This window comes from Cupressus sempervirens, chromosome 5 (assembly GCF_028749045.1).
Source record: "Cupressus sempervirens isolate cs-2001-9-10 chromosome 5, ASM2874904v1, whole genome shotgun sequence".
Lineage (NCBI taxonomy): Eukaryota > Viridiplantae > Streptophyta > Pinopsida > Cupressales > Cupressaceae > Cupressus > Cupressus sempervirens.
Window position 1 is genome coordinate 667,514,488 of NC_143122.1, and position 7,541 is coordinate 667,522,028.

The window sequence follows — 7,541 nt, forward strand, 5'->3', positions numbered from 1 at the left end:
TGCATCTAAAAATGGAAACAAGTTATATTATACTTTGAATAATACTTGATACACTTGTTTATTATTCTAAGTAGGTAAACAATGCACAAAATCAACCTTACCACATCTATAATAGCTACAAGAACATGTTAGATATAATTAGTTTGTATTTAAGAATCGTGCCTAACCACAAAATAACAACTATTATAGCTTAAGGTTCCTAATTATGTTCTCACAAGTTCTCAAAATGGGATTTTAAATTAGGGATTTTTATGGAGAATGTTGAATGAATCCTCCTAGAAGACATCCTTCTTTTGATATTCTTGAAACTCCTTTTCAGTGTACAACTCAAAATAAATCTCACCTCAAATGGATGACTTATATCTTGCACAAACTAAGGGTAGTTGAGGATGCAACCACCAAATTACTAGCAACCTACAAGAATATGGAAACTATAACATGGAATGTAAATGTATCTCTTTTGCAATAGCATTCAAATGATTCACTTAATCAACCTTTATCCTTCATTTGTATCCATTTGTGACTATGGTTTCTAACTTCTAAGAAAGATAATCAATGGCTTGCATGATTTCAATCCTTTCAAGACTTCAAAATATCTATAGTAAACTAAGTATTCGTGATGTTAGGTAAAATTTCAAAAATAAAAAAAACATGCAACCATATTATATAAACTTTCACCTTTTTTAGATACTATTGGCGCACCCCTTGCATCACCTTTGGGTGCAAGTGCTAGTTAAAATTGATTTTGATTTTAGTTTTTTAATTATTTTAATTTATCTTTTATATTAGTTTATTTTTTTCTTTAAATATATTTTTTTTGTTTCTATAATTTATTTAGTCAATAGAATATTTGTTAGAGACATTGCTTTTTTTTTTTTTCTCTTATTAATTTTTCATAATAGATTTCTTGATGGAGTTTTTCTAAATGATTTTTTTGATATTTGTTAAATTAAATTTAAATAAATAATATTTATTAATTTATTTAAAATATATTAGTAAATATTATATTATTTAAATTAAAAATTATTAATAATCTAATTTGTTCACATAAGATTATATTTTAAACAATAATTTTGTTATCGAACACCTATCAGCTTATCGTTGCAAGCAAAAAAGTATGCAACTTGCTAGTTCATAATTTTTTTCTCTAATAGTGATTGCATTTATTTATATAGTCTAAGTGATAAAATTGAGGTTTTAAGGGATATTAAAATAAATTTCTATTAAAGCAACATGAAATTGATATTACTTTAAAAACATTTTTCATGGATGTCTTCTTTTGTCAAGATGTTTCATTTGATTTTTAAAACTTCTATCTCATGAATGAAATTGTTGTAATAGGGAAGATTCTTTATTATATTTTATATAAAAAGTGAAAGTTTAGATAGGTTGAACTTAATTTATAATTATTTTTTTCATAACTAAACCTATGTTGTCTCAAGAAAGGCACTCTCTCTTGTAATTGAAAACAAAACATGAGTTTTTATGTGATAGAGTTGAATTGGCTTTTCTTGATATGGAAATAAGAGATTCATGGGGACATATATATGGTTAGAGAGAGGGAGATGGACATACAATAAGAGTGTGTGTGCACAGAGAGAGAGAGAGAGAGAGAGAGAGAGAGAGAGAGAGAGCAAATACAAACATGGCCTTCTATAATTATATGACATACCCATTGCACACTAAAGTGTGATTGCTAGTTTATTTGACTCATATGAGATTTTATTATAGTGGCTATATTTCTTGTGTTCAATTCAGACATCAAATGATATTTGATTTTATGTAACTTAACTTGTTAAAATTGTTAAAGTTAAGTTTTTGATTTATGGCCAATAGCAATGCACTCTATAAGAGACGTTATGTGTAAAAGGGTTAAAAAGTGGTAAAAAGTATTGATTGATATTTGACCCTGATTATACCAATAACCTCTCACTCAAATCACCACAAATCACCAGTACTTGTGGATAAATATTGTAGTAGTAGCTCACAAATCTCTAGTAGTCATTCACAAATCTCCAATACTAATGCACAAAGGAGCTAATCACTAGTCAAAAACATAAAAACTGATCTACTATTAATATATAAATGATCCACTACTAAAACTATATTAAGTAAAAATGAGTAAATCACACTTGAACCTCAAAATTCCTTTCCTCTATTTAGAAGTTGATTTTTAAATTCTATTAGACCTTGAATATGACATCAATTATTGTTAAATTCTTATAGATTATGTTATCTTATTTATATGTGCATAGGGGGAGAGACCCAATAGTTGCCCATGCTAACTTCGTGCACCTAGAACTCCTAATCCGTATGTCAAGATTTTTCATTTTTTTCGGTGAACCTCCATAGGTGACTTAAGAGCTTAAAGCTAAGGTTTCTACATTTACAAAGCTCTTTGTAGAAGCCATGAAGTGCGAAGTGGTTGAAAAGTGCCATTTCAAAACGTTCGCCTAATATCCATTATGTTCACCCCTCATCAGTGACTCACTAAAAAAATAGTACTTTTGGCACAAATGGACCAATAGTATAGTTATTCGTACATGAGTGGTCAGCTATTAGTACATGTGTTATTGACTATTATAGTATGTGTTATCAACTGTTAGTATATGTGTTTTTGACTATTAGTACATATGTTATCATTTTTTGAAGCTTTTGAGAAGCGATAATTAGAGGTATCTATAATGATGTCATATCTAAATATCTATAATGATGTCGTATCTATCATTAGATCCCTGACAACTACTAGGTCTCCTACCCTATATTTAATGATTTTGATATAAATAATCTATGTAATAAATTTAAATACATTAAAAAAATCAAACTTTTTTTCCCTTAAAAGAGGGGACCCCTTTCCATCCAAAATTCCAGTTCAAAAGTTGGTCTTGTCAACATTAGGTACCTTCTAGTTATTAGGGCGTTGTATGGTCACTTGTAATTGCACCAGCCACAATATTTTATTGAAAAAGCAAAAGTAATGATAAGGTTTGCATCAAACGTCGTAGTCTTGGGAGGACATATATCTAGAAGATTGATTGTTTTAAGCAGTTGAACATCGCTGGCTCGCTCAATCCCTCATGTCGTGTCACCGCTTGACGCGTGTACATAATCGAGAAGGCAGGGAAAAATCAAATGGAAGATCGATGGGAACAATTGTTCACCATACACAGATGGGACGTAACGGCCGGGTCGTGGGGTAGACGGTAGACGGCCACCGCCTGTTTCGAGAAGCAAAGAAAATCTTACTGACAGACTTCGTATTCTTCACCGAAACCCCCAATTCGATTTCTATCTCTCTCTCTGTCTGTATATATGCTTTAAATCGATTATCCTCACCATTAAACCAAGTGTTGTTTCTTTGATCCACACTATTTTGAGTTAAGGGGAAACATTGAAATTACGTCTCCAATTCGAAGCTGTGTGTGTCAGATTAATGGAGTACAGTGCATCAATTAGGGCTTTACAAGCACCCTGTCCTACAAGCAAGTCTGCTTCTTCTGGACTTCCACCGGTCAGAATTGCAGCAAGGCCGAAGCATTCGATGAGTATTAGGGCTTTTCACTCTCAAAATGCTTCCTTTTCTTCTACATCTTCATTCTATGATGTTCTGTCTGTCTCTCCGGATGTTAGTGTCTGTGATATAAAGAGCGCATACCGTAGAATGGCTCTCAAATATCATCCAGATGTCTGCCCTGCTGAAGATAAAGAAGAGTGCAGCAGATTGTTTGGGAAAGCTCAGGAGGCGTATGAGACTCTGTCAGATCCCCTGCTCCGTGAGGATTATGACTGGAGGCTGCAGAACATGTTCACAGTAGGCGATTATGAAGGCGGATTAGGCAGTAGTCAAGTGTGGGAAGCTCAGTTGATGGAGTTGATTAGTGTTGAAATAAATTAATTATCTTAGATATGGTCGGCACAGACCAGCTGCCCAACACAGACTATAGACAATTTTATGGGCACCGGCTACGGTGCAACTTATTTGCACCGTCGGTAGCCGTGCCCAACCTCTTCTGCAGTACCGTGCCTGCATTGCCAGGATACCATGTCAACCTCCTCTGCAGTACCGTGCCTGCATTGCCAGGATACCATGTCAGGCACGTCCATCGAACATAAATGGCGATCATCCGTACGTACCACCACAAATGTCTAAATTATTGAAACAAATGGATGTTTTCAGGGATTAATTTGGCATTTTTTCTATGTTACTTTTGTAAAATTCCAAGTAAGACTGACGAAAAAATCATGAGTTTATATTGAAATTTTTATATTAGTTGAATAAATAATTAAAAATGCACATAATAATATGTTAATAAAGAGAATATAATATATTTTATTTAAAAGAATATAAAAGAATTAAAACTTAAAATATATATTGCTAAGTTTTACTATTATATATTTTATTATTTTTAAATTAGCTTTTTTTTAATATAATTTTTACCCGTGTTAAAATAAATGGCTAACTAAAAAATTAAACTCATATGATTTTTTCCATTGTTTTAAATCAATTTGTTTATACATTTCTCTTCTAATATAATTTTTACCCATGTTTAAAATTTTGTTTCTTTTTACAATATAAATTTTATTCACTTCAATTTTACTTTCAATATTTGTTATTCTTAAATTGAAATAGATTTATAATTATAAATATATTAGTTTTTAACATTTTCATTTTTTATTTTTGTAAAAATATAAATGACTTTTTAAAATTCAATTAAAATTTTAAAAAATAATTCTTTATCTTTTTTGACTAAAATAAATTCTAATTGTTAAATTAGCTTATCTTTTTAGTCATTTATTAATATATTATATATTTTATAGAAATATATTTATTCCTCTACTTTGTTATTTTACAAAATGATAGACATATAAATTCAAAGAATATTTTCGATCATATAGTTATATTCTTTTAATTAACATATTATTTATTTATATTTAAAATTTATAAATAAAGTGCTTTTTTCTCTATATATAGATCTTAATATTTTTTAGACGGATTTGATTCACACTATTTTTAAAAAATTAAATTAAATTAAAAAAATATTTTATAATATTTCTATTATAAAATAAAACCCACTTGCTTTACGTATCCTTTATAATTAAAATTTTATTTTATTCTTCTTTTTGCAAATCATTCTATTTTTTACATTTTTTAAAATCATAATTTTATTTATTCTTCTACTTTTTTATTTTACAAAATGATATAGATATATAAATTCAAATTTTTAAATATAAATTAAATTACAATTTATTTTAAAAAAAATTAAAAAATTTCATGGCATGTTATGATGGTTAAGTTGTTGTGTTGTTATCCTTGCCATCAAAGTTCAAATCTCATGGGGATGAGGTCCCCTGTTTGTGGCCTCACTGGTTCATAGCTCCAGGTCAAAGCGTTTACTCCTCTCTTTTTTTTAAAAAAATAGATATTAAATTTTTCCTAATATTTGTTAACAAATTATTTTAAAATATACTAGAATTTATTTTTAAAATATTAAAATAAAATAATTTTTAGCCTTCTAATTTTTTAGTTGACCATTTATTTTATAAAAGATGTATTTTTTAAAGTTAAAAGTTACCGTGCAAATAATTTATTTAATAATTTATTTATATTTTTCTCTTACATTTATTGCTATTTATTTTAAGTTTTAGTATTATATAAAACTTAGCTAATTTATTGCTATATAATAGTAAAACTTAAAATATATAGTTAAAATTAATAGTTAATTTAATAAAAAGATATAAAATAAGCTAATTTAATAATAGTAAAATATATAGAAAGATATGTAAAACTTAAACATGGGTAAAAATTATATAAAAAGATAAGCTAACTTAAAAATAGTAAAATATATAATAGTAAAACTTAGCAATATATATTTTAAGTTTTAATTATTTTATATTCTTTTAATTAAAATATGTTATATTATTTTAATTAACATATTATTATGTGCATTTTTAATTAGTCATTCAACCATCTTTGAACTAATATAAAAATTTCAATATAAACTGATATGAGTTTTTTCGTGAGCCTTAATAGGAATTTGAACAAAAGTAACATAGAAAAAATGCCAAATGAATCTCTTATAACATCCATTTGTGTCAACTCAACTCATTCACATTTTTAACTGTCAAATCTGATTTAAATGTTTTCAATAATTTAGACATTTGTGGTGGTACGATGGATGGGCACGGTACTACAGGGGAGGTTGGGCATGGTTACCGATGGTGCAAATAAGTTGCACCGTAGCCGGTGCCAATTTTATGCACATGTTCAATCTTCCACCATCCACTCCAACTACCTTTCATTAATATTTCAGCTAACTCCTCCTACAGTGTATGTGGCATTTAATATGTATTTCTCTATAAATATAATGGACTGGGCCTGTGTTCAACAGAGCCCATTTTTTGGGTTTCTCCATGGCTTCTCCTCTTTATAGTTTTTTCTCTTGTTTAGTTAATTCTAATTTTTTACAATTAGGAGGAGATATGGAAATAACTCGTCATCATAGAGTAGCAGAATGAGAACACAAAATCAACAGGACGCTTATGCTTGCTGATTATTACAGTGGATTATCTTAGATTTTTGGTGTAAATTGGATTTGTAAAAATGGGCGTTTGGGCGCCTTCTAGTTTTGTAAATAATAAATTCTTGATTTTCTGTTAATTACATTCCTTCTAATAGATTTAAGACTCAGTTTGGGAAGAATGATATTTGAGACACTTCCATATAAAACTATTCTAAAATGGTTGTTACCAGGCTAAAGCATATAGTCCTTCCACACTGCAAACTACTCCCCAACTTCAATTCTGACAGAAACTATTGGCCATTGCGTTTTTCTTGAAAATTGTATGGTAACGGCTTAAATTGTGCACGGTAGGTTGAGACCACACGATTTTAAGTCATGCCCCGACAGTCTCAACAATTGCAAACCATTTCAAAGACCACTAGCCACATTGAGCAAACTACCACACAAATTCGTTCTCAACAACTAGCTGACGGCTGGGCTTAACCGGCACACTGGAAGCTGTGACCGCTTCGAGTGGCTAATGTGGGCCCAGCCAAATTATCAACTATTTTGTTTAATTAATATTTATGGGTGTCATTTTTATTGATGATCTATCTATCTAAATTTTAGATATATATTAGAATCGAGGAAGAAGTTGGATCACCGTCTTAAAATAATAAAAAGTCTCAAAAAATGAGAGCACATGTACTAATACTTGATCATTGGTTAGCTTTTTTGTATCTGATTGGTCCATTTGTGCAAAAATTACTATTTTTATGGTGAGTGGCTATTGGAGGTGAACATAACGAGTTCCGAGTGACTGTTTTAAAATGACACTTTTAGACTACCTCACACTCTACGAGTTCTACAAACAGCTCTGTAAATGTGGGAAAGTCAAAAGGTTCTAGCATTAAGCTCTTTATTCACCTACAAAGGTTCATGATTAGAAAAATTAGCAAAATTTAAGACAAGGATTAGGAACTATAGGTGCACAAAGTTAGCCTAAGTTAGCTACTACAGCATCTCCCCTATATTTGATTA

The 7,541-nt window shown here is 29.6% G+C and overlaps 1 pseudogene; it reads left to right on the top strand.

Moving 5' to 3' along the window:
- The first annotated feature begins 3,315 nt into the window (after positions 1 to 3,315).
- Positions 3,316 to 6,551, top strand: LOC149557688 (chaperone protein dnaJ 20, chloroplastic-like; annotated as a pseudogene).
- Positions 6,552 to 7,541: the final 990 nt, after the last annotated feature.